The sequence below is a fragment of the Oncorhynchus tshawytscha genome, linkage group LG31, assembly GCF_018296145.1.
Source record: "Oncorhynchus tshawytscha isolate Ot180627B linkage group LG31, Otsh_v2.0, whole genome shotgun sequence".
Taxonomy (NCBI): Eukaryota; Metazoa; Chordata; class Actinopteri; order Salmoniformes; family Salmonidae; genus Oncorhynchus; species Oncorhynchus tshawytscha.
Window position 1 is genome coordinate 34890542 of NC_056459.1, and position 4245 is coordinate 34894786.

General features: G+C 49.2%; 1 protein-coding gene across 2 annotated transcripts in view; it reads left to right on the plus strand.

The window, feature by feature from the left end:
- Positions 1–2868: 2868 nt before the first annotated feature.
- The window catches only part of LOC112229185 (CYFIP-related Rac1 interactor A), a 61444-nt gene continuing 60067 nt past the window's right edge, over positions 2869–4245 (plus strand). For both annotated transcript variants that reach the window (XM_042309940.1, XM_042309938.1), the window contains exon 1: positions 2869–2959. The gene's annotated coding sequence lies outside the window, so the exon portion shown is untranslated. The remainder of the gene's footprint in view (positions 2960–4245) is intronic.

Genomic DNA, 4245 nt, shown 5'->3' on the forward strand with positions numbered 1-4245 from the left:
GCCGATACCCACTAATTATCAAAATCCAGAAAAGAGCCATTAAATTCTACAACCACCTAAGCAAGCTGGTCCTGGGGCTCTGTTCACAAACACAAACACACACTACAGAGCCCTAGGACAGCAGCACAATTAGACCCAACCAAATCATGAGAAAACAAAAAGATAATTACTTGACACATTGGAAATAATTAACAAAAAAACAGAGCAAACTAGAATGCTATTTGGCCCTACACAGAGAGTACACAGTGGCAGAATACCTGACCACTGTGACTGACCCAAACTTAAGGAAAGCTTTGACTATGTACAGAGTCAGTGAGCATAGCCTTGCTATTGAGAAAGGCCGCCGTAGGCAGACATGGCTCTCAAGAGAAGACAGGCTATGTGCTCACTGCCCACAAAATGAGGTGGAAACTGAGCTGCACTTCCTAACCTCCTGCCCAATGTATGACCATATTAGAGAGACATATTTCCCTCAGATTACACAGATCCACAAAGAATTCCAAAACAAACCCAATTTTGATAAACTCTCATATCTACTGGGTGAAATACCACTGTTTGCCATCACAGCAGCAAGATTTGTGACCTGTTGCCACGAGAAAAGGTCAACCAGTGAAGAACAAACACCATTGTAAATACAACCCATATTTACGCTTATTTATTTTTCCCTTGTGTCCTTTAACCATTTGTACATTGTTACAACACTGTATATATAAATAATATGACATTTGTAATGTCTTTATTGTTTTGAAACTTCTGTATGTGTAATGTTTACTATTCATTTTTATTGTTTATTTCACTTTTGTATATTATCTACCTCACTTGCTTTGGCAACATTAACACATGTTTCCCATGCCAATAAAACCCCTTGAATTGAATTGAAATTGAATTGAGAGAGAGATGGCGAGAGACAGAAGGAAAGAAAAAGGATGTATGAGTTTGAGACTCAGAAGGGAAGCGTGTGTTTGTAAAATGTACAGTCTACAATGTCACACACACACACAATCACACACACTGAGGGCCACCAGCTGGTGACTGATATCCCAGGTTGCACAGCTCTCTCTCTCTCTCTGTGAAGGTTAACAATGGTGCTGTACTGTGAAAACATTTTATCCTAAAAAACACACACCTTTCACCCTTTTCTCTCTCTCTATCTATCTTTCTCTCTCTCTCCCCCATCTATCTTTTCTCTCTATCTTCATCTCCTTCTCTGTCTCTTCCTCTCCTTGTCCCCTTTGTTCCTCTTTTTAAATTAAATGTGTTCTCTCTGTCTGTCCATCTGGGAGAGAGTGAGTGAAAGGAGGTTAGTGTTGTCGCTAGGCTAATCGATAGCTCAGAACGTTCTCTGCCTCGTCGTTGCCATGCTTGTTTCCTTGGCAACAGTTTTTCAAAGCCATTCTCTCTCTCTCTCTCTCCATTTTTCTTTATTTTTCTCTTTCTCTCTTTTTCCCATGTATCTCTCTCTTTGGTATGATGCAACGCCACCATAGGTAGTGTGAATAGTTACACGAGACACGAGGTTAGAGCGTTTTAGTGTGAGGTTGTGACCTATAACCCCTGAGCTGAGACAGATACGAACAGTTCCTGTTTACTACAGTGTGAAAATAATTGGAATTACTACAGGGCCGGATTCCAAACTGGGGATATGTGGCATTCCCTCTGTCCTTGGTGATTCCTCCTTCCCTTGAAATGAATCATCCCTGTAATGTAACCCTGGGGAATGAGTGTGAAATGGATGTGGTGAAGGTTGAACGTCTCATGGATTTTAGTGGAGCAGCATTGGAGTTGTGTGTATCTGTATCTATTTCTATCAAAAATATATGTACTATTGTATTCATGACTGCAAACTAAATGCTATGCTACTTCTTCCCGTGTTGTTAATGATACTACTTGCTGGTCCATGTATTATTAACAGACATGGCAAACAGAGTTCAACCTTAAACAGGTTCCCTTTCACACCTTCCTCGAATCAGGTTAACCTGCATAATAATAACAGTCCTTCCCTCTCCCTCTCTCCTCCCTCTCCCTCTTTCCTCCCTCTCCCTCTCTCCTCCCTCTCCCTCTCTCCTCCCTCTCTCTCTCTCCCTCTCCCTCTCCCTCTCCCTCTCCCTATCCCTCTCCCCCTCTCCCTGTCCCTCTCTCCTCCCTCTCCCTCTTTCCTCCCTCTCCCTCTCCCTCTCCCCCTCCCTCCCTCTCCCTATCCCTCTCTCCCCTCTCCTCCCTCTCCCTCTCTCCTCCCTCTCCCTCTTTCCTCCCTCTCCCTCTCCTCCCTCTCCCTCTCCCTCTTTCCTCCCTCTCCCTCTCCCTCCCTCTCCCTCTCCCTCTCCCTCTCCCTCTCCTCTCCCTCTCCCTCTTTCCTCCCTCTCCCCTCCCTCTCCCTCTCCCTCTCCCTCTCCCTCTCCCTCTCCCTCTCCCTCTCCCTCTCCCTCTCCCTCTCCCTCTCCCTCTCCCTCTCCCTCTCCCTCCCTCCCTCTCCCTCTCCCTCTCCCTCTCCCTATCCCTCTTTCCTCCCTCTCCCTCTCCCTCTCTCCTCCCTCCCTCTCCCTTTCCTCCCTCTCCCTCTCCCTCTCTCCCTCCCTCCCTCCCTCTCTCACCTTCCATCCCTCTTTCTCCCTCCCTCTCCCCCTCTCTCTTCCTCCCTACCTCCCACTCCCTCTCTCTTCCCTCCCTCTCTTTCTCCCTTCCTCTCCCCACTCTCTCCTCCCTCTCTCCCCCTCTCTCTCGCTCTCCCTCCATCCCTCTCGCTCTCCCTCCATCCCTCTCGCTCTTCCTCCCTGCCTCTCTATCTCCCCCTCTCTCTCTATCTCCCCCTCTCTCTCGCTCTCCCTCCATCCCTCTCGCTCTCCCTCCCTGCCTCTCTCTCTCTCTAGGTGGTGGAAGTTGACACTGTAGTGTGGCTGTTGAGCTGAGAGGCCCTGGTTGATGCTGTGAAAGAGCTCTGTAAGGACAAACACGAGCAAAGGTAAGAACAAGAGAAAAAAAGTGTTGGGGGGAGGGACAACTACAGCTGAGACCAAGATACCATGGAGATGTAGCATATGGGCAGAAAGTGGTAGAGAGTGAGAGATGTGAGATGGGGGAGAAAAAGACAGGAAGATGAATGAGGTAGAAGTGAGGAACAGAGATGGGGAGAGGGGGAAGCGAGAGAGAGAGAGATAGAGGGGAAGAGCGATAGGGATAGGGGGAAAGAGAGGGGGAAGAGAGAGAGAGAGAGAGAGATAGGGGGAAGAGCGATAGGGATAGAGGGGGAAAGAGAGGGGGAAGAGAGAGAGAGAGAGAGATAGGGGGAAGAGCGATAGGGATAGAGGGGGAAAGAGAGGGGGAAGAGAGAGGAGAGAGAGAGATAGGGGGAAGAGCGATAGGGATAGAGGGGAAAGAGAGAAGAGAGAGAGAGAGGGGGGGAAGAGAGATAGGGATAGAGGGGAGAGATGAGAAGCGAGAGATGAAGGGGGAGAGATGGGGGAGGGGAGAGAGGGGTGGGAGAGAGGGGGGTGGGAGAGAAAAGGGTGAAACCGAGAGTTCAGTGGCAGCTTCCTGGACTGTATAGTAGCTGCTGAATGGGATAGAATCCCAGACCACTTCCCACTATGAATCACAGCCCACCTCCTCCCACTATGAATCACAGGCCACCTCCTCCCACTATGGATCGCAGCCCACCTCCTCCCACTGAGAATCACAGCCCACCTCCTCCCACTGAGAATCACAGCCCACCTCCTCCCACTATGAATCACAGTCCACCTCCTCCCACTATGAATCACAGCCCACCTCCTCCCACTATGGATCACAGCCCACTGCTTCCCACTATGAATCACAGCCCACCTCCTCCCACTATGAATCACAGCCCACCTCCTCCCACTGAGAATCACAGCCCACCTCCTCCCACTATGGATCACAGCCCACCTCCTCCCACTGAGAATCACAGCCCACCTCCTCCCACTATGGATCACAGCCCACCTCCTCCCACTGAGAATCACAGCTAGCTAATCACCTACTAGGCAGAGCTGCAAAGAAAAAGCCATATCTCAGACTGGCCAATAAAAACAGAGGAACTCTGCTTAGAAGGCCAGCATCCTGGAGTCTCCTCTTCACTGTTGACATTGAGACTGGCGTTTTGCAGGTACTATTTAATGAAGCTGCCAGTTGAGGACTTGTGAGGCGTCTGTTTCTCAAACTAGACACTCTAATGTACTTGTCCTCTTGCTCAGTTGTGCACCGGGGCCTCCCACTCCTCTTTCTATTCTGGTTAGA